The sequence below is a fragment of the Rhinolophus sinicus genome, chromosome 5 (assembly GCF_057876585.1).
Source record: "Rhinolophus sinicus isolate RSI-liver-muscle chromosome 5, RSI-T2T, whole genome shotgun sequence".
Lineage (NCBI taxonomy): Eukaryota > Metazoa > Chordata > Mammalia > Chiroptera > Rhinolophidae > Rhinolophus > Rhinolophus sinicus.
Window position 1 is genome coordinate 19,172,737 of NC_142505.1, and position 24,171 is coordinate 19,196,907.

The 24,171-nt window shown below is 38.1% G+C and overlaps 1 long non-coding RNA gene across 2 annotated transcripts; it reads left to right on the forward strand.

Annotated features, from left to right (window-relative positions):
* Positions 1-146: 146 nt before the first annotated feature.
* LOC109454547 (uncharacterized) lies at positions 147-13,766 on the forward strand. Of its 2 annotated transcripts, XR_012489628.2 has the most exons (4): positions 147-285; positions 4,370-4,499; positions 6,044-6,175; positions 10,347-13,766. It is a non-coding gene; the product is annotated as an uncharacterized LOC109454547 (long non-coding RNA). The 2 variants fall into 2 exon arrangements; XR_016021281.1 differs by having other exon boundaries at positions 6,044-13,766.
* The last annotated feature ends 10,405 nt before the right edge of the window (positions 13,767-24,171 follow it).

Consider the following 24,171-nt stretch of genomic DNA (forward strand, 5'->3'; position numbering starts at 1 on the left):
GCCCCTCCGAGGACTTTGGCAAACTTTCAGCTGCCCCTCACCGCCCTCAGGAGTTCCTTATTCCGGAGTGACTAAGTGCACACGTTTCACAAAGTAACTGAATATAGAAAGTGTATACACTTTCCAAAGCACCCCACGAAGCACCTTTCCCCTATCCCCAAACCTCTGGATTGTTCTAGATGCTTTAGAGCTATGATTTGAAACTACAAATCTCAACCCAGGAGTGGATGCTGAAATCGAATGAGCTGTGAGCCCAACCCCGCCCCCCACCCACCTAATAAAATAGTAAGTATTGCCTCATTAAACTTTTGTTTCAGGTATGTATGCATATACTGTTACATTGTAAAACGTTTTTCTTACTATAGGTTGAAGTCCAGATGTTTTTTTTTCTCAAATAATATGCATATTGACCACCTGAAAATCTTGTTTAAAATGCGGATTCTGATTCAGTACATCTATGATGTAGCATTTCTTTTGAGCTCTTGGCTGGTGGCTCCCATTTTGAACTGCCTCTTCCTGGGGGTGATTCAGTGAGGAATTGTGAATGATTCACGGGGCGATAATGGTGGGAAATGTTCTCTTCAGAATGTATCATGTATGGCAGAAAATGTAAAAATAAAAGTGGTGTGGAAGTTAGCTCAATGCCAGGGTTTGCATTCCAATAGTGCCAGTGAAGACAGACAATGCTTAGCCTCTCCTTTGGGAGCCAGAGCTGGGCAGGATAAATTTTCAACTTTCCCTTCTTGCTAGGATGACCAAGTTCGCCCCAAACAATTCTAGTATGCATCTGTTTTGAAGTTAATCATTATCCAACCAAGACACATTCTCTTTTCCATGTGTTTTGCTTGGATGATGAACTATACGCTCACCCTACTTCCAGGTCTCAGAGACTTACATTCTCTATAGACCCTCTGGTCAGGGGATCCTCCAGCAGGTTAAACAAGGAACTCCTTTATCTGAGGCAAAGATTGTTTGCAGAGAGGCAGGTGGCCAGGCGTACTGGAAATACATAGGCAAAGAGCCCTCCCATAAACCCAACTCCTGAAATCTTCCCTGTCAATCTGTGATTTCATTTGCTTGACCCTGGCACCTTTTAGTCTTGTCACAGTTGTTCCAACCAGTCCTGAAGCTGCCTCTGATTGTGTCTTTTAGGAAAATACCACTTCCCAGCTCTTAGATAGAGGATGCAGGAAGGACAGTGAAATTAGGAGGGCTGGGTATTTGCTTGCCCAGTAACAGCTTTGGCAAAACTGGAGGCACTTGAAGATGCAGAAAAGTTGAATTCAAAATCTGCTTCTCCCCATTTGCTCTGCAGCCACCTCACCTGTACCATTGCTGTCCCTTGAGCAGGAGTCTCCCAACCTCTCATCCTCAGTCAGGGCCATTCTGGGCCCTTTCGCTGTTTCTCAAACCAGAGCTGAAGTCAGTTTTTCAAAATGCACACCTGATTATACCAACCCTCTGAGCAAAATTGTTTCATGGCTTCTCCTTGCCCTTGAGATAGATAGAAAGCAGATTAGCATGCCTTCAAAGCCCCCTCCTCTCTTGTTACCTTCCATTGGGCCTCTCCTCTTCTTCCCCTTTGCCTTCTCTAAATTCCTAGAACACGCCCCTGTATTCTTCCTGCAAGAGCTCTCTTTCCCTTCCTCTGACCTTCCTTTGCTCTTCACCCAGCCAACTCCTAGTAATCCTCCTTGGGTAAATTAGAACTTCCGTGATGGGCAAGCTTTCTCTGACCTTCCTGAGTAGATCTTTGATTTCAGGTTCTCTTGGCACCATATGCTTCTCTTTTTAGCACTCACTACAGCTATAGTTTTATCATTCTTTAACTTCCATGCCTCTTCTCCTCTCAAGTTCAAATTCTTTGAGGACAGGGATCACGTCTTTCCCTCCACTCACTATTGTATCTCCTGCACCGAGCATGTAATAGGTGTTTAACAAATATGTGTTGGATGAATGCGTGAATGAGGTAATGGATATTCAGAAGGAAATTGCACTTGGTCATCCTAGTTACTTCATAACTCTGAAGAAGACACTGTATTACCTAATAAATTGAGATAAACAAGCTAGATTTTAGCTGAGGGTGATGTCACTCCTTCCTTTTCTTAAAAATGGAGAAGTGTGTTAGTTTCCTTTTTTTTCTAAATTTGCCTGAGTTCTTCTGGACAGCATACATGTTTTCCTTCTCCCCAAAATACACTGAGGCAAATAAATGCCCAATTGATTCTAAAGACTTTCTTCTTCACATTTATTGCAAAGACAGATGCTTTACATTATGAAAGGCCAGGTTTGAGGTATTGAAGTCCATGGTTTAATATTGAACTGATGGTCTTTGTCGTCATATAGCACTAATGTGGATTTTAACTTTGTTTACCTTTAATATTTCTGATTTAATCCTCAGTCTCCTGTGAAATTGAGTCTGAATTCAGTGAAAATTGTCAAGCGCTAACTCTTCTTTTAGAAGTTTCTTTTAGAAACCAGCACAATGAAATCCTAAATATGTAAATTCACACATATTGCAAGCTGACAATCTTTAAAATTTGACAATATCACCTTCCTTTTGGGAATCTCATTGAAAGAGATGTTTGGTATCCTCAGTCAAGACTTTGTTTTCACTCATAGTTGTATATTGACATAATTTTCTGTGTATTCATATAGGCCATTAATATACATATGCAAAAACTGGTCCATTTGCAGATAGAAACAAAAAATAAAAGCTTGACTCAGGATTTGAAAAACCAGGAAGATAATATTTCAGCCTTTACCAAGTTGACGATGAAAACAGTAAAAACCACCTTGAACCAAGTTAAACAGCTTGAATATCTTCATTTTTCCAGTTTTACAAACTCTGAACACACATACAAAACAATTGGACTGAATCAAAATGTGGTCAACTAAAAGTCTACATTACCCGGTTGTGATGAAGCAAGAACTTTCTACTTCCCTGAACTTTTTGACATGCAGCTGTTGAGGTTACTGGCGTACAAAGCAGTTGACAGGGAGATTCCTTTCCCTGTAAATCAATCACTGTGCATTCTCAACTCTTATCTCTTGCCCAATATTCCTTCTATTGTGAAGCAGGCCAATAAGCACTGAGACAATAGTGAATTTATGAGAGTCACCCTCCCTTTCAAGGTCATCTGTGCTCCTAGGTCCTCCAAGAAACATTTTGTGAGTCTCCCAGCCTATATAATCCCTTCTCCCAAGGAGAACCCAAAGAGCATTAAGTTTATGTAACCTGTTTTTGTTTGTTTGTTTGTCCCATGCTGACATGAAATGCATTATAGTTGTGCATTTCTTTTTTGGAATTCTACCCCACCAATTGTTAAGTCTTTGAAAGCACAAACTATTCCTTTTTCAACTTTGAATCCCACTCTGTGCCCTACTGTACTTAATGTATGTTTCTTGTCATCAATAGAGGGGAAACAATGAGGATATCTGTTTCCCTAACCCATTCACTTCTTTACAATTCTTCACAGATATTAATAGAACCTGCAATTACTGTGTTTCCCTGAAAATAAGACCTAGCCAATCAGCTCTAATGCGTCTTTTGGAGCAAAAAATAATATAACACCCAGCCTTATTTTACTATAATATAAGACCAGGCCTAATATAATATAATATAATATAATATAATATAATATAATATAATACAATACAATACAATACTGGGTCTTATATTAATTTTTGCTCCAAAAGATGCATTAGAGCTGATTGTCTGGCTTGGTCTTATTTTCGGGGAGACATAGTGTGTCACAGTTTACAGAAAGCATGCATAGCTTCTATTGGAAAAAAAATAAATAACTTTTTTTTTTTTAATTACCAAAGTCATATATTACTTTTAGGTAGAAAAACAAAAGTCTGAAATACAGATAAGCCAAAGGCAGAAAATAAAAAAAATCCCTAACCTTATCACCCAAAGATAATCATTGTCAACATTTTGGAACACGATCTTGCGGTACTATTCGAACATTTACAGGTGAAGAAATTGAGGATTAGAGAGATTGAGTACTTGAGCATTTGATACAAGATCACATACCTACTAAGGAAGAGAACCCAGGTTTGAACTAAGGCCTGTGTAGTGCCAGAGTTGTTATGGCAGCTCTAGCAAACTAATGCACCCCATTTCCTGCCTGCTTGTTCAGCTGTTTCTTCTCAGGTTTGTCTTTACAGGTTTGTTTTCTTCCACTCATTTTTCAAATAGGAGTGCTTACCAATCCTGTCCTCTGCCCTTCTCTCACGCTTCCTGGGGAACACATCTGTTTCTATGGCCTCACTGATACATGATGACTGCCAAACGTAATTATCAAGCTCTGATTTCTCACCTAAGCTACAGTTATTCCAACTGCCTACTCTACTCTCTTCATAGATGTTCTATTGTCATCACACACTCATTACTCGAAAATGGGACTCTAAAGTGTATGTCCGTTTGGCACATTTCCGGCATCAAGTAAAGGCTCTATCCAATGGGTAACCCAAACCAGAAACATAAAAATCAGGTAAGAATTTGCCTCTATTTTACAGGGTCTATCTATTTACTTCCTAAATATCTTTTAAATCAATTCTGTTCTCATCCCATACTGACATTATTTTAGTTCTTTTTCTTATTTCATGTAGGATTATTTTAGTTTTCTCATCTTCTTGCCTCTCTAGTCTCACCCCATTCTACTACATCCTCCAGTGTTACCAAAATGTTCCCCTCCAAAAATACAAGAACAATCACATTAAAAATTATCCAATGGCTTTCCATAGCCTTGAGGATCAATTTGCAACCTACCATGCGTCTATTTATTCATTTAACTGGCATACCCAAATACCGTGTCTAGTGATGGAGACATCAGGACTCAGAAAATGTAATCCTAGCCTTAACTGAAGGGCATTAAGGTGTCCTTATGATCTCATGTTGTGAAACATAGATAAGTAAACAAATAATATTAATGAATATGATAATATGATTGTCACAATGGTGAGAAGCTCCATTGTACCACAGGAGCAGGCAGTAGAGGCCACTCACTAATTCAGCCTGAGAGTGAGAGAAATCCTAAGGGAAGAAGTGCCTTTTGAGCTGAATCCTTCAAGATGTTCTGGTGAGGCCATGAGGAAGATGTTACAGACACACAGATCAGCAGTGTAAAGATATTGAGTTGTGTGAGTTTGGAGCGAGTAAGAAAATGCAAATATTTCAGAATGCTTAAAGTATGGATTTGAAGGGATTTTAGATTTCATTTTTGGCTCTAATTCTGCACCCCTCCCTGAATCCATGCTCTTTGCCTCATGACTGTATAGTTCTTCCCACTAGAGGCCAAGGGTTCTTATAGGCAAAAATGCTCATGGGGTTTGTTATGAAGACTGGGGGTGGGGAGGGCTGTAGGACTGTAATTTAAATTTGTGGTGTCTTCTACGAATTTGGTTACATATGATGTTACAGAATATGGCTAACGTCATTGCTTGCTTGCACAAAATCCGTTTTCCCCTTTCCACTTTTCTGTCAGAAGTCCAATTTTGTTTATGGTGTGGATTTAACTACAGCTTAGAGAAAGGGCTCATCCTTGTTTAAAGGTAGAGAAGTGATCCAATTCTGGGATAGGAAATATAAAAAGGAATCTGAGGGGGACTTGTGAGAAAGATGCTTTTCTACCTGATTAGAAAGAAGTGCCCAAGGACAGCCTCTCTTCCCGTCACCCCTTCTATTTCCTACCTTTGAATATGATCAGGGTGATAAAACTGTTACAGGTGATAGAATCACCTTTCAACAATGAGAAGGGCAAACATATCACAGAGTAGAACCACGGAACCAATATCAGCAACTCCTTCAATGTGGACGTTATCTGAGTGTGGGGTAGTTAGTCTTCAAAGATGACTGCGATCCCTTCCTTCCCTCACTGTACTCACACACTGCTCCTTACATCAAGAGGTGGGATGGAGTCTATTTTCTGTTTCCCCTCTCCTTGAATCTAGGCTAACATTCACCAATATGGTAGAAGTACCTCAGTGCCAGTTCTAAGACTAGTCTCAAAGTCAAGCTCCCTTTTGTGGTTACCAGGTGAGAAGTTTGAATACCCTGAGACCATCATGCTGTGAGGAAACCCAAGATAGCTACGTGAGAGGCCACATGGAGAAAAAGATACCTGGCCAGCCAGCAGCTATTCCAGGCCTCCTAGCAGAAGAACCGCACGTGAGTGATGAAACTATCTAGGACTTTCTAGCCCTAACAAATACCGGGCAAATCCCAGTCCAGACTACAGAATCATGAGACATAATAAGCTGATATTGTATAAATTGTTAGTTCCAGTCAAAATCATTTCTAAATAATACAGAGAAGTCTGTTAAAGAAATGGGAAGAGGAAGCTGTTCCAGTTACCATGTGGCTGTCAGTCTGTATAAACAATGCATAACCACATCAACCAGGAATGAAGAACTGTATGGTTTCTCCCATTATCTTGTGAATCACACAATTACATGTTTATGCATTTGTATTCATAAGTAAATACATATTCATATGCATTTGTATTTTGTATATTTGATTCTATGTTTTAAACATGTAAATGTACCAAAATTTTGAGATTTTATTTTAGTAGTTATCTATTTTTACACATTAATGAGAAATCTCAAAATCTGAGAGTGGCCCAGGATAACTACAGCTCTGAGAGGCCCTGGTTTTCATGCCAGACAGAAAATGTTTATATTTCATCCTCAAGATAATGAAAGACCGTGAAAGACATTTTGATGATTGGAGGGAGATGATCATAGATAATCACATAAGATTTTCAAATTCATGATTAGAAAGTCTGGAAGATGCATCTGAGGGCATAAGACCATGTCAGGAAAATAGGTAGGCAATAACAAGTCTGAACCAAAGTCATGATCATGGGAATAGAGGGAAATCAATAGATAAGAAAGATAAGAAAGAACTCAGTTTAGCAGGAATTGGTTTCTGAATTGACAAGGGATGACGCAGAAGAAAGCTCTTGCAGAAGACAGCTTTCAAAGCACTGTACACTTAATAATCGTAGCCAATATGTGTTGTCAAGCGCATTCATTACTATGTGCCAAACACTGTTCTGAGTTTGTTTTATATAAATAATTGCCTTTAGTCTTCCTAACAACCCTACGATATAGGTAATACTATATCCATTTTATATGTGGGGATCCTGAACCACAGAGATGTTAGGTAACAACAGAATCAGAACCCAGCAAGAATTCTGGCTGCAGAGCCCAGGATCTAAGCCACTTTGTCATCTGCTGCCACCTCTCATTCTCATCCACTAGACTATGACATTCTTGAGTCAGACTGTACTTTTCACCTTTAGCTTCCTCTGCCTGATCCATATTTGTTGTTCAATAAATACCTGCAAATGAGAAGATGTTTCAATGAATAAACTCCATAATATATAATATTCAAGAACTAAAACTTTGGAAAACATAGTCTGTAATGCTATCAATGCCTGAGTACCAAATGAGACTAGAAACATTGTCATGGAATTTAAACACCAGCATAAACTTCCTCTTAAAATGTTTCCTAAAAGTGAAAATGGTACAAATAGATGGAAATTTCACCTCCCAAGTGTGCACTTATGCCCTTGAGAGTAACATTAATCAACTTCATCCTGGTAAAAATGTTCATCTCCAATTTTCCAGTTTTTTCTTTTTTTCCTTTTTTGGTCTAACTCAATCCTTGCTTCCTTAGAAATTCTGGACAATTTCACTCTCCTTTGGACATTATTTTTTCAAGTTTCAAAACCATTCAGTTTAATAAGTAGTTACTAGCCAAATTATATCACAAGACTTGAAAGTTAGAAACTTAATCAAATACAAGTATTGCTTTCATTATAACAAACTATTTTAATTATTTATTTCATAAAAGTACAAAATCACTTAACAGTACAGGTTCATTGACTTAAAAATATATCTTAATGTGGATTTATTTAATTGGTGTCAGAAAATGATGATAGTAGCTATTTTAAGAGCTACACTTAGTTTGTACTTCAACTCCATGGTAATACACATCTTAGAGGATATCATACAGATATGTGCTAATTACAGTTGATGAATTTTGAGATTTTCTGGTAAAAATTGTACCCTAGTCAAAGATAAATTTTCTACGGTAATGGTAGCATTTAGAAAGCTCTTATCAAAGGACTGCACCCCAGACAACTCCTGCAATCTTCATCTTAGATCAACTCCAGAAGGTTTGTTAATTGACATAATGGAGATCAGAAATGAATTTTCATAAGTGATGCAATTGGTGCTCAAGGTATATTGATTGGCTTATAGGAGTGGGGCCCTAGACCTAAGCTAGTATCCTGTGTTTAGCCACTTTTGGAAGATTCTGACCCTTGATGTTAGATTACTGAAATCCTACTGCTAGAAATTGTCCCATTTTCCTGGAGAATCATTTCCTGCAAAATATTTTCAGAGTACATGAAAAGAGCAGAATCTTCACGTTCCTACAGAGGAGGCCAATGATGGTTTGCTAATAAATACTTGCATGTGTAGCAGCATTCAACCTTACTTTCACTGTTGAATGTTACCCGGTAGCAACGATGTGGGGAGACCTTGAGTTCTCACCCATTTCTAAATTCTCCCATTTACCAAACGTATCCAAATATTTGTCAATGACAAAATAACTGATCAATTCACAGCAGTTCTATAAACTGAGAAACTTTAGATCAACTGCTAAGAACAATTGCAAAGACTATTTGGTAACAAAACACATGCTTTAGTGTATCAGGGGTGAAGAATTCCACAGTGTGATGTGTGCTCTTGCCTAATCATTTGTGAAAGTCTCAAGAGGTTATTAATTATTAACCCACTGAATCATTGGAAAAATCTGTGCCTCTTGTGCCTTCAGGCATTTCAAAGGGTTGCCTCCTTCCTGAACTTGACAATAGACTCCTTTGGTTCTCGTTTATCTCCAAGTCATAATAACATTAAACCGTCAGCTCTGTGTAGTCATTCCTCACTTAAAGGCTATCAGAATGCTACCAGTTTTTTAGAATTCCAGAGGAAATAGTTCAGAGAGCCTGCCTTTGAAATGTATCTTACATCATTTTGTCTCCACACACAACACGAACTCCTGAAAGACAATTAAAACATTGGACGATTTTCATTACACTTAATGTTTTATTTGACTGATTTTATAGACACCTTTTATTATGCTCTACTTTATTTCAGCTCAGCCATCTGTTCCAATGAAACATATTTGCTTCTTTTATGGGGAACATCCATGTTATCTAGGATGTTTTTCTCTAAGTAGAAAAATAGGTTTTCAAATCAGGTCTTTTACGTAAATATCTTTTACAGATAAACAACAATTCTGTACATAAAATTCTACTTTTGGGTGAGGTATAGGATCTCTAGTCAGACCTAAAAATAATATTGGTGTAGCATTTTCCAATTTACAAAGAGTCTCCGTATGCGTGACCTTATTTGTTTCTCATGAAAACCACATGAGCAGGGCAGGAATTGTGAACTTCATTTTACAGATGATGAAATTCAGATTCCAAGACCTTAGTAACTTGCCTGAGGCTGCTCAGCTAGTAAAAACCTGAACACAGGTTAGTTATCTTACCGTTCATTTTTCTATTCCCCTTGGCCTTCTTAACCTCTCTTTTCTGCTGGCTTACATGTCTCTACATTGGGCTTTTACCTCTGCACCTAGCTCAGGGTATACTGATACGCTTAAGTCAATTTCCTAAAGTCCATGTACAGTCATTTGTGCTGGAGCCAGAGTGGGCTGGAAGCATTGCTACAGTGCATGCAGCTTGGGGACTGACAGTTAGTAGATGGTATCTTAACACACAGAGGAGCTCAGTGGAGCTGCCTGTCCAGAAAAGTCACCCCAGAGGGAACCGGGCAGAGGAGAACAATAGAGTCCTTGTGAGAGAAGAGACATCTTCTAATTTAACCACTGCTCTTGGCATTACCATGATACTTTCATAGTTGTCCTCTCCTCTCTAATCACATGACCTCAGAGCCTCTTGATCTTGAGATTAATTTTTGAAACAGGGAATGACCTTTGAGAATGTGATTCTTTGCTGCTTGTTCGTAAATGTGGCCTCTCTCTTCCTGACATTCAAGTCTAGAGCATACTTTTCTCCGAAACAGAAGATCCCAATCGGGAATTCATGGAATTTCCAGGATATGCAAAATATTGTAGGTAGTTACATAAATGTGTTTTTCAAAAGAGAGGATTGTAACTTTCATCAGATTCTCAAAAGAGCCTGTGATTAAAAGAAGTTTACTAATAATATTTAGAGTGAATGATAGATCTGGGAACTAAAGCTTCCATCTCACTCTAGAGCCCTTATTTTTAACGTTTTTCTGAAATTCCACCTTCTAACTAGGTGACCCTGAAGAATTTATAAGATTTCTGAGCCTGAATTGAGTTTAATATCAAGATGATAATCAAGGCATGTCAGATTTCCATTTCCAAGAAGGCGGTATAGATCTACGTTTCTCTATTCCTCCTGATAAATACAACTAAAAATCCTGGACACTATATACAAGAAAATGTATGAAGACTATGAAAAGGTGGAGAGAAGAAGGAAGGCTGGCTATGGACCTTGGACCCAAAAAATGTCACGGTGGTGAGTTCTCCATTTTGTTTTGTTGTTTTGTTTTTTTCCCCCTATTAAAGTCCATACTTGGAGCTAAAGAAACCATCAACTTGGAACTTGGAAACATCAATAGATAAGACAAAAAAAAAAAAAAGAAAAGAAAAGAAAGAAAGAAAACTCTAACCAAAGCCTCTTCTCTCTAGCCAAAAGATCAAGAAAGAAGGAATTAGCAAGACAAAACATTTTTAGACAATAACTACTGTACTCTAACAAAACATCACACAAAATATTGTGGCTATATCCCTGCATGCCAGCATAGACCAAATGGGGAGCATAGATTTCCACCCTCATGAGATTATAATGAGGAACCCCAATACCTCCACCGTGGTGCACGTAGAGAAGGTCAAGTAGAGAGGCAGGATTTTCATTCCCACTGGCCAGTAATGAGATCCCTATTATGTTCCCTCCTGCTTCTGTGGTGTCAATGGAGACCATGAAGACAGGCTGAACTTCTACCCCCATATTGCAATACCAAGTGTCCCTACCCTTCCCCACTGGGGTGGTATCAGAAGAGAGCTAGTGGGGATTCACGACTTTCACCACTGCCCAGGAGTAACTTTCACCACTGCCCGCCTCCACTACATTGTCAATGTATGTCACATAGGGAACCAGAACTGCCACCTGCACCCAGCAATAATGAGTGTCCCTTCACCTTGAACTCAGGTGTCATTGAAGGTCAGACGAGAAGCTTGAACTTTGATCTCTGCCTGTCAGTTGCAAGGTTGTGCCCCTTGACCCACTGGAGCAGTGTCAAAACATACATACAAACAAACAAAAGCCCTTAAACAGAAAGTTTAAATAAGATCTAAAGTCTCATTACATAATAAAAAAATAAATCTAGATTTCAATAGAATGTGAGTCATCATACCAAGAACTGAGAAGAACTCAAACTGAAAGAAAACAATTAAACAAAATGCCAACACAAAGGTAACAGAAATGTTAAAATTGTCTACCAAAGATTTTAAAACAGTTGTGTTAAAAAATGCTTTAATAAGCAGTTAAGAATATACTTGAAATAAATGAAAAATTAGAAAACCTCAGCAAAGGAAGAGAAGATATAAAAAAAGAAGTAAGTTGAAATATAGAACTGAAAAATATAACTGAAATAAAAAGTTCAGGATGCACTCAACAGCACATTAGAGGAGATAGAAAAAAGAAGCAGTGACTTAGAAAATAGAACACTAGAAATTACTGTCCCCATTTTCAGATGACATGATTTTTACATAGAAAATCCCAACAAATCTATAAAATAATCTCTTGGGAATAATAAGTAAGTTCAGCAAGATATAGGATAAGCGTATAAATATTGATTGCATTTCTACATGCTAACAACAAACATGTAGACACTGAAATTAAAAATACAATACTACCTACAGCTCAAAAACGAAACCCTTAGGAATAAATCTAACAAAACATCTGAAGAACGTGTATGCTGAAAACCATACAACATTGATGAAAGAAATCAAGGAAGGCCTGACTAAATGGAGAGACTTACCAGGTCCACAGATACTCAAAAGTGAAGATGTCAATTCTCTGTAAATTTGTACAAGTTTAAGCAATTCCTATGAAAATACTGGCAAGATTTTTTGTTGATATAGGAAAACATTTTAATAGAAATAATTGTTCTAAAATTTACATAGAAAGGCAAAATAACTTAAATAGCTAGAACAATTTTGAAAAAGAATAACAAGCTGGGAAGAATCTGTCCATTTGATTTCAAGCTACAGTAATCGTGACTGTGTGTGGTAGTAGCAGAGGAATGGACACATAGATCAATGAAACAACATGCCCACGTGATGTTTTACAAAGATACAAAGGCAATTTAATGGAGGGAAGATAGCCTTTTCAAGAAATGATGCTAGAGCATTTGGACTTCCCTATGCAAAACACAAAGTAACAAAATTAATAAATAAAATTAACTCAAAATGCATCACTGACTTAAATGTAAAAAGTAAAACTAAGAAGTTTAGAAAAGTAAACTTAGGAGGAAAAAACTTTGGGATCTAGCTCTAGACTAGAGTTCTTAGTCTTGACAGCCAAAGCACATCCATAAAAGAAAAAAATGATAAATTGAACTTCATCGAAATTAAAATGTTTGCTCTATGAAAGGCCATATAAGAAGAATAAAAGACATGCTACAGGGGAGTGAAAATATTTGCAATCCACATATCTGATACAATAAATCTAATATCTAAAATATGCTGATTTCTCAAAATTCTGCAATACAAAGCAATTAGGACATAGGAAAGCAACATGAGAAGACATTTCACCAAGGAAGACACAGATGGCAAATAAGCACATAAAAAAAAGTGTTCAACATTAGTAGCCATTTGAAAATTGCAGAGTAAAGCCACAATGAGATACCATTACATATCTATGATTATGGCTAAAATAAAAAATAATAGCAATAGTAAATGCTGGTGAAAATTGTGGAAAATTGGATCACTCATATATTACTCGTGGGAATGTAAAGTGGCACAGTCACTTTGGATAATAGTTTGGCAGTTTCTCAAATAATTAAACATGAAACTACCACACAACCCAGCCATTTTACTCCTGGGCATTTACCCCCCCAAAATGAAGTTATTTGTTCACAGAGAAAAAAATGGGCAAGAATGTTTATAATAGATTTATTCTAACAGCTCCAAACTTGAAATAACACAGATGTCTTTCATTAGATGAATGGTGATACATCTTTACAATGGAATAGTATTCAGCAATAAAAAGGAATGAACTATTGATACACACAACAACCAGGGTGGATATCCAGAGAATTATGCTAAGTGAATAAATATGATTGCAAAATGTTACATATTATATGCTTCCATTTATATAATATTCCTGAAATAACAAAAATATAAAAATGGCGAACAGATTAGTGGTTGTCAGGTGTTATGGAGATTGTAAGGCAAAAGGGAGTCGGTGTGGCTAATAAAGAGGCAACATGAAGGAAACTTGTAGTGATAGAAATGGTCTGTATCTTCACCACATCAACGTCGGTACTGTGGTTGAAATCTTGGACTGCAGTTTGCAGTGTTACCATTGACAGAAAACTGGGTTTAGAGTACATGGAATCTCTCTGCCTTAACTCTTATGTCTGTATGTGAATCTATAATGATCTTAAAATAAAAGTGTAATTAAAAATGATGTCTGTCTATATTTCTTGAGATTCAAATGTGATAATGTCTACGAAAACTCTTTACAACTTATAAAGCTCTAATAAATTATTATATATAGTCAAAATAGCACCCACGTTAAAATTTACTTTTTCTTTGCAGGTATTTTAATCTGGTATTTCATCAGTCTATTGCACTTAATACATTTTCAAGTATTTAACTTTCAGGTTCTTGAGTGTATATGGAATGAGAAATAGTTAATAAATGTGCAGATCTGATCTAAGATTATGAAAGATACCTAACCTCACTCCTGAGTTAAGATACACAAAGTGGCTTTTGTGTTTGAGGATGCTGCTGCCAATAAAATAATTAACTATCAATGATGCACCAATGAATGGATTTTAAAATTGGCTTCAAAAGCAATGGCTGGAGATCATCGGGCAACAATCTTGTAAGAGGGTTTGGAAGATTGCATAAGAGAGTGCTTATAAAGGGTTGAGCTTAGTCCCAAGTACACAGTAGCTGTACAATAAATATTAGTTGAATGAATAAATGACATACCACTAAATAAATGGTAGCAGTTTTTGCTACAACTCAATCTGAAATGTCCTGAAGACACCTTGAACTCATCATCCCCATCCTTGAAATTGTCCCTTCAATCAAACCACCCACGTCTCTAGCATTCTTCTCTTTTTAAAGACTTTTATTAAAAATATAGCTGAAATACAATATTATATTAGTTTCAGGGGTACACCATAGTTATTCAACATTTATATACCTAAATAAGCGACCACCATAAGTCTGGCAACCATCTGACACTGTTCCATACTATCACAATGTTATTGACTATATTCCCTATGCTGTACATTACATCAGGTGTACAGCATAGTGGTTAGACATTTATACAATTTAAGACGTGATTCCCCTGACTAGTCTAGTACCTGCCTGGTACTATACATAGTTATTACCGTATCATTGACTATATTCTCTACACTTTACATCCCCATGACTATTTTGTAATTACTAATTTGTATTTCTTAATCCCTTCCCCTTTTTTTATCCACCCTCCATCCCCCTCCCATCTGGCAATCATCAAAATGTTCTCTTTATCTATGAGTTTGTTTCTGTTTCATTTGTTTGTTTATTTTGTTCTTTAGAGTTTATATATAAGTGAAATCACATTGTTTCTGTCTTTCTCTGTCTGACGTACTCCACTGACCCTCCAGGTTCATCCTTGCCACTGCTGAAGGCAGGAACCCATTCCCTTCCTTGGCTGAGCAACATTCCATTGTGTGTATGTACCACCTCCGCTTTAGTCATTCTTCCATCGACAGACACCCAGGATGCCTCCCCATCTTGGCCATTGTAAACAATGCTGCAATGAACATAGGGATGCACAGATCCTCTCAAAGTAACGTTTGGGATTTCATTGGATAAATACCAAGGAAGTGGGATTACTGGATCCTTCTTTGTTTCTTCTTATAGCATTTGTTTTAAAGTCTGTTTTGTCTGGTATAAGTATTGCTACCCAGCAGCTTTTTTGTTTGTTTGTTTCCATTTTCATGAAATATCTTTTTCCATCCTTTTACTATCCATCTGTGTGTATCTTTCAATCTAAAGTAAGTCTTTTGTAGGTAGCATATGTAAGGGTTTTATTTTCTTATCCATTCAGCTTTCCTATGTCTTTCGATTGCAGCATTTAATCCACTTCCATTGAAAGTAATTATTGATAGATAAGTAATTATCGATAGATTCATCATTTCGATCGTTTTTTCCCCCCCGTCTTAAGGAATTCCCTCTAATGTTCCTTGTAATACTTCTTTAATGATGATGAACTCCTTTAGCTTTCTCTTGTCTGGGAAGCTCTTTATCTGTTCTTCGATTTTGCTAGGTAGAGTACCCTTGGTTGTAGGTCCTTGCATTTCTTTTTTATTTTATGTTTTTTATTTTTTGGGGGGAATATTGGGGAACAGTGTGTTTCTCCAGAGCCCATCAGCTCCAAGTCGTTGTCCTTCAATCTAGTTGTGGAGGACACAGCTCACTGGCTTATTTGGGAATGGAACCAGCAACCCTGTCATTCGAGCTCACGCTCTAAGCAACTGAGCCACCTGGCCACCCCATCCTTGCCTTTCATCACATTGAACATTTCCTGCCAGTCCCTTCTGGCCTGCAAAGCTTCTATTGAGAAATCAGCTGACAATCTTATGGGAGCTCCCTCATGAGTTACTAGTTGCCTTTCTCTTGCTTCTTTTAGGATTCTCTCTTTGTCTTTAACCTTTGCTGTTTTAATTATAATGTGTCTTGGTGTGGGCCTGTTTGGGTTCATCTTGTTTGGTTGGGACTCTGCACTTCCCGGGCTTGTATGTCTATTTCCTTCTCCAGGTGAGGAAAGTTTTCGGTGATTATTTCTTCAAGTAAGTTCTCAATCCTTTGCTTTTTTTCTTCTCCTTCTGGTACTCCTAGGATGTGAATATTGTTATGCTTGATGTTATCCCAAGGGTCTCTTTAAACTATCCTCATTTTTTTGGATTCTTTTTTCTTTTTGCTGTTCCCATTGGGTGTTTTATGCTACCTTTTATTCCAAATCACGGACTCGATTCTGTGCTTCATCTAGTCTGCTGGTGATTCCTTCCAGTGCATTCTTCATTTCAGTTACTGTATTCTTTACCTCTGACTGGTTCTTTTTTTGTAGTTTTTATGTCCTTTTTAATGCTTGCTAACTTTTTGTTGAAATTCTCACTGAGTTCCATGAACATCCTTATAACCATTGTTTTGAAATATATCTCTTGTAGGTGGCTTGCCTCCATTTAGTTTAGTTCTTTTCTTGGAGTTTTCTCCTGTTCTTTTATTTGGGACATATTTGTTTCCTCATTTTGGCTGCCTCTCTGCGTTTGTTTCTATAAATGAAGGAGTTCTGCTGTGTCTCCCAGTCTTGTCTTGGTGGTCTTGTGTAGTGAATGTATGGTGGAGCTCAGTGGTGCCGTTTCCCTGGTCACCTAAGCTGGGTGCTGCAGGTATGTCCCTTGTGTTTGTTATTTGTGCCCTTCTGTTGTAGTTGAGCCTTAATTGCTGTTGGCAGATAAGTGGGAGGCATTCACCCTCAGGCTGACTGGCTGTGGGGTTTCGCCACCTCCACAGCTTGTGGGCTGCTGTGGGTAAGGCTTACCCCAGTGAATGAGATTCACCCCAATGGGCTCTGGTGCCTGTTGAGACTACCCTTTGTGTGTGTCGCTTGTAGAGCTAAATGGGTGGTGCTCTGGTGCCCAGTTGGTTCTGGGACTTCTTGTGAGGGGCTTTGCTGCAGGCCCACGTCAGCCACTGCCAGTAACTGGCCAGAGACTCCTTGGTAGGTGCTATAAAATTATCCATGGTTGTTTGCTGCCTGTGTTAAAGTTGGAGGCATGCAGGAGAGGACACATTGTAAACCCAGGACAGCTGCCATCAGTACCAGGCCTGGTGTAGCTCCGCAAAAAGCCAGGACACCTGGAGGCCTTCTGCCACCTACTGGCTCTCCTTAAGGTTCAGCAACTGATAAAGCCTCATGCAGCACATGAGTTGGTTGTGGTAGGATCTCAGGGAGTCACTGGAATGGGAAGAGTTATGTTCACCAGGTTAATGTAGACTTTGGTTTGGTGCCAGTGCTGAGCCTGGAGCTACTTGACAGAAGTCTCAGAGCATACTGAAGCCAGTTGCTGCCCACCTGGGCCCCAGACACTCCCATAGTTTTCCAAGAAAGAGTGCAAAGTCGGTAGGTCTGGCTGCTAGTGAGAAAGTGCCTCCAGTGTTGGGGAGTTGGGTAGGGTGGGCGTGTTCCCAGTGAGTCAGCAGGAACTCACCAGACCAATCAGATTCAGATTTGGTCATGTAGGGGTGGGCTTAACACAGGAAAGATGGCAGCCGCCTCCCAGCTGCATGGGAGGAAGACCTCATCACAGGAAAACGGTGACGGTCCTGCAACCCTCAATCCAAAGAAAGACAACTCAGTCTGCCCCTCGTATGTCTCCAGCACCCCTCGAGTTACTGTCCCTTCGCTGAAGCCCAAGGTGAGTGACTGGGAGTGAGAGAATCTGTGTATGGGCCATTTAAGAGGAAGCCTGGTTTTCCCACTGCCTTCGGTCCCATCCAGATGGTCGGAATCCCCACTGTTTTTCACAACCAGATGTTGTGGGTGCTCTTTTTCTCGGCATCAGTACCCTGGTTGGGGAGGCTGGTGTGGGACTGGGTTTCTTGTTCCTCCTGGAGGAGACTCCATGGCTGAGACATCCCTCCCAGTTCTCAACCGCCACAGAGATTTGGGGTTAGCCAGTTCCGCGTCTCTGCCCCTCCTCCCAGCTGCGACGTGGCTTCTTCCTTATATCCTTAGTTATAAAACTTCTGTTCAGCCAGACTTCAGATGGTTCTCTGGGTTAATTTTTGTATAATTTAGTTGTAATTTTAATGTGTTCATGGAAGGAAGCAGGCAGAGTGTTTATCTACTCCACCATCGTGGCTCTCTTCCCTCTAGCATTCTTATCCTAGCAAACGATACCACTATCCACAGATATTGGTCATGTCATGTCAGAAAGCTCAAAGTCTTTCTAGACTCTTTTATACCCCAATTCAACTAGAAACCATGCCCTTAGCATTTCCTTAATTCTTTACTATCTCCACCATCACAACCTCTGACTTCTTGCCTTTCCTTATCATTTCTCATGTAGACAATTTCAAATTGCCTCTATCTTCAACACTCAGAGTGACACATCCTGTGGGAAGCTTTCCCAATCACACTATTTATTTTTTAGATAATAACAATGTTAATAACCATTTATTGAGCTCTTGCATGTGTTTCATACTGTTAAGCTCTTTTCACACACTAACTGTGAGGCTGGTTTAGCAGGTATTTTGGTTGCTTTCCAAATCCATCTGACCTATGCCTGTCTCTATGCCCAACCCCACATAATTTTCCTTCCTGGACCTCCTTCCAGATTTTTTTAAGTGTTCCATCTCTGTTTATCCACATGCTCTGGAAGAAAGTCCTTTCTCTGCATATTTCAAGAGGAGGAATCTTGTTTAGTCTGAGCCAATCATGCAGTTCCACTAGCTTTAGCAGATAGAGGTTAAGACATAGGCATGTGATACAATTCTGGCCAAACCAGATGGGTAGATGGGAGAGGAATGGTTTTGGACAAAAGAGATTTGTTGCATCTCTAAAAGGAGATGCATGAGTTCCATTTTTGGTCCTATGGACATGGCTACATGAGGAGATGGTTTGAGCTCCTGTAGCCATCTAGCAAATATAAAGTGGTAACACTAAGGAAAACACCAACGTAACGCAAGGAAGTTTGGTCTTTGAGAATGTCATCAGCAACTGAATTAATCAACTCTGGTCTTTTATAATGTGAAGTTATTGTTGTTCTTATTGTAAAATAATTTCAGTTTGGTTTTGCGTTACTGGTAGCTAAACCCACCATGAATGATGAAATGTTATTATCCCCACTTTGTTGTGGAAGAAATGTGTCGAAGGCCTCCACAACTAGTGTGTAGCAGAGCTTAGATCTGTACCCCATGTAATTCCAAGACTGTGGTTGTATTGTTCACAGTACTTATAACACAGTAGAGTATTTATTTGTCACTTAATCATATTCTCCCCTAGACTGCATTTTTCTTATGTGTAAATTTATACAATCTAACCTATGCGTTCTGTGATGGTTTTATATGACTGCGTGTGGCATTAGGAAAGCAAATAGTACACTTTAGAAACGTTTCTTAATCTTCTTTGGTAGTGGATGTCCTGGTAGCCTTTTCATGGATCTGTTTCACCTCTTCCTTGATGAATAGTAGACATAAGGTTTATATGAGATTGACCACACCCCCAGCTCTAGAGATCACACTTGGTCCAAGTCAATCAAGATACTTCTAACCTCATGATACTTATAGTTTAGAGATGATAATATGGTGAGTGATGATACAATCAATGTGCAGCTTAGCAATTTTAATTGATGGTTGAGGGAAAAGTAATACCCTTCAACTTGAAGTAAAGAAGAATATATGGAGCCCTGGAAATCATTGTCCTACCATGAGGGAATCTAGTCTAAGGATAAAATAAAAAAAAATAAAAAAATAAAAAAAAAAACATAGAAGAGGGAAAGCTGCAAGAATTACAGGAAAAGGAGACCTGATGACATTGTAAATCTTTGAATCAAACTAAACCTAGAAAAGCCTGTCTTAATTTTGAACTTTCCAACCTTGTGAGTAAATACATTCCCTGATTATATTTGACTTGGGCTTTTTATTGCATGCAATATAAAAAGTCCTTATTGATGTAATCTTTAATATATGTTAAATTAAAATCTAACCCAAATAGAAGATCATGTTGCAAATAGTCTAAATATAGATTCTGGTCTGCATTATCCACCTATAACAATGCCATTTATTACTTATGCTCTTTTTTAGTTACATTCTTGAAGTATTGTAATTTTATATCTAACTTTGTATTGCTTGGTTATAAACCATTTAAGAATTTTAGGAAATGGTCAGTGTGAATTTTGACTTAATGTAAACAAAAATGAAATTTTACCTATGTACAATTAATTCTGCTTTGGGTATCAAACAAATCATGATTTGGACAAAAATACAAATCCTTCATATTAGAGAGAAAGAAGATCGGTGCTTCATTGTGGCTAAGGCTGGGACTGTGAAATCATGACCCTCTTATCCAGTGTGGAAAGTTAAATCATGTAACCATTGGAGCTAAGTTTCCTTTCCTTAGAAATGAAATATTTTGTGAAGCAATCTATGATTTTACCTCTAAGCACATATGTACACAACACACACACACACACACACACACACACACACACACGTTATTATGAGGTTTATTTTTTCTTTATGAAGGTAGAAGTTTGAATTTTAAGATCTTGTTATTACACTTGTTAAAGGAATTACTGAAACCTGGCAAAGATTTCTGGTAAGATTTTATAAAGACTTCAAGAAGGGCTTAAATTCTATTTGTGGCATCTGTCTTTGAAAAAAAAAATTAGGGCTTTGTTAGCGATAAAGTGGAGATAAAACTTAGAATATGCTGGTTCAAAAACTGAATTTCATATGCAATATATGAAGCTCATAGGCAAGGATGAGAGATTTAAAAGTGAAAAAAAATTAATTTTTTGACTCTTATGTTGAAAATGAGTTCAGTAGCCGTGAGTTGCTGTTGAAGTTGGCGGCACAATGCCGTGAAACAAATGGATTCTTCCATTTGTCTTTATGAATATTTGGCTCTACTCTTAAGAGAGTTTTGTAAACTTTCATGGTCAAAATTTAAGCATAGGACAGTGATATGACTACTTGGTCTGGCTCATAAGCTGTAGCTCTATGACTCTAATACCATCTATCTACTCTACCCACCTGCTTGTATCTGATTTTATCTCTCTGATTTTTCCACTTGATTTTGCTTTTTTGGTAAAAAATTGATGTTTGATTAAGTTTTCAAAAGGAATGATGGAACAAAAGAAAGAGGTAGGTGGCAGGTAATAAGAGCCGAGAGGTAGCCAATGTCTGATCATGAAGGAGTTTTATTTGAACTTTATCAAGATAGCTCTAGGGAGCCCCCAAGGAATGTAAATCAAGAAAGAGGCTCTTGGTGGTCATATTTGATTATTTCCTTTGCAAATATTAGTGCAGTTCTGAAAGAGAGTCCTCCTTCTCCCTAAATCATCCTGTGACCTCGTTCACTTTCTCTTTGCTATTCATTCTGCAGCACTGGGCACTCTATCCTCTCTCATAGGCCAGGGACCTCCAAAGTTTTTGGATGCATACCTTTATGTTTGAGAAAACGTGGCAATAAACTACTTATTCTCTCACACACATTAAATCCTGAGGTTGACCTTCCAGAGCTAGTGTGGTGGCTCCACAGTATCATAAGCTCCTTCTACCTTCCTGCTCCTATATCCTTCCTACGGCTTCTATCCTAAGGTGTCAAGATGCCTGTTGGGGCTCTGGCCATCATATTTGGGCCCAAGAAGGAATAAAAGGAAGGACATGATCAAAAGTGTTGCTTTCTAGCTTTCTGTTTTTTCTTTTAAGGAGACTTCCCAGAAGTTCCACTCAACAATTTTATCTGATTGCCCAGAATATAGTCACTTGACCCCACATAGCTGTAAAGGAGGCTGGAGAATGTAGTGCTTTAAAAGCGAAAAATTCATTCTTTGACTCTTATGTTGAAAGTGAGCTGGGTACACTACCACACCTAACAAATATTGTAGAAGGAAAAAATGCTATTTCTGCCAGTTTGCTTTGTTCTGTCTAGTCAAAACAGCCATAGAGCTTCTCTAGAATGTTTTAAGAATATATCATCTTTTGTCCATCTTTTTTTTCAAGAGATCGCCGAAGCATATTTCTTTATGTATTTATGTATCCAAAGTAATTTAGCAAATAACAAGCTGAGACAGGTAGAAACATCTGTGTTTTTATTCAACCACACAGCACCTTCCCACGTTGTGTCATTTGTTCTAATATTTGTCTCTTTTGCCTCTCCATCAATGTTTTTCATACATTTCCTGTAAGTTTGCTGGCAAAGCTTTTCAGTTTGTTGCCAAATCGCACCTTTATGTTATTTCAGCCATTTTCACAATGGAAGAAAAACAAACAAAAAAAATTATAATTGTTGAGTGATATTTGGTAAAATACTGGATTCAGCATATTGTGACATAAACTTCACTGAATGTCATGGCTGTTTAGCTTTTAATTGTCTTGTTAGCCATGTCTTCATACTAATATTAGCTATAAATTCACGCTGCTTCTCTTAAGAAATTTTTGGCATGTTGCTCCAGGCCTGGACTTTACATTATTAGCCTGACACAGTCCAGGCCTGAAACTGTTCAGATTAAGTACTGTCTCAGAATCCTTTAATGTAAGCCACATTTGTATTTTCAAATTTCTAGTAGCCACACTAAAAAAAAATGTAAAAAGAAACAGGTAAGATTAATTTCAATAATATATATTATTTAACCCTATGTATCCAAAATATTATAATTTCCACACATAATTAATGTAAATTTATCGAGATGCTTTATGTTAATTTTTATACAAGTCTTTGATTTTCATTATATAGTTTACATTTCCGCACATGTCAATTTGAACTAGCCACATATTAAGTGCCTACTTCCCATTGAATGTAGACAGTGGGATGCCAGCGTCCAGGTATAGCACTCACCATGAGACAGAACCTGAGAGACAAATTTCTGTCAAAAAGCAATTGTTAATGGCTTCTAGGAAGGTGGTCTGTCAGGGACTTTTCTCTCTTATGACACAAAAAGGGGAGGATTCACAGAACATTTTCACAGAGCATATTGTCACATAATACAAGTAGGGGCCAATACTTAATTTTTCTAACAAGTAAGTATAAGAAACATAGGTAAATAGGAAAATATGTATTATAATTAATGTAATAGCATATAAGCAAACTTTGTAATTGAGCTGAAATTGCCAATGATTACCATATCCCTCTATTATAAGAAAGGGTATACTTCTATACCTGAGTGTATTTATTCCCATTCATTGTACAAAGTGGAACATATTGCAGCATCAATTAGTTATCCTGGGTTTTGTGCCCAGCTGCACTTCTTACCAGCTGTGTGATCCTGGGCAACTGACTTAAGCTCTCTGAATTTTGCTTTATTTATTTCCAATATAAAGAAAAATATTTCTCCTGCTTAGGTAGGGATAATGTGACAATGAATTAATAGATGTAAAAGTGCTTTATGAAGGATATGCTCACATATTATGATTTATTTACTATAGTATTATTACAACAAGAAATTTATTTGGGGACATCCTGATCTATAATACTTCTGGAACTACCATAATATCCAGATATTGGGCCTGATGCCTTTAAATACATTATCTTTTAAATACAGTGCCTATCTGCACTCCCCTGGAATATGAGAGGGCTGGAGTATGCACTGACTCACAGAGAACAGTGAAAACAATGCTATGTGATTTCCACAGCGAGGTCATCAAAGTCCACTTAGCTTCCATCTTGTTTTGTGGACCACTTGCTGTTGGAATTATGTGCTGCCATGTAAGACATCTGACCACCCTAAGGTCACCGTGATGGTGAGACCTTGAGGAGAAATCACATGGAAAGGCCCTGAGACTACATTGAGAGAGGTGCCAAAGAGCCCCAGCCACTTGAGTCATCTATGCTCAGGCACCAGACGTGTAAGTAAAGATAATCTCAGCCCCCATCCATTCAAGTCAACCCCAGCCATTGAGTCTTCCCAGCTGATGTTCCAGACAGTGTAGCACAAACAAGCCATATTGATTACATGTCTTGTTCAAATTGCTGACCTACAAAATTCATAAGTAAAATAACATAGTCGTGGATATATCATTAAATTCTGGAGTGGCATGTGACTGTGTCTCCATCGGTTTCCACAAAATCCCGCATAATCCGGATT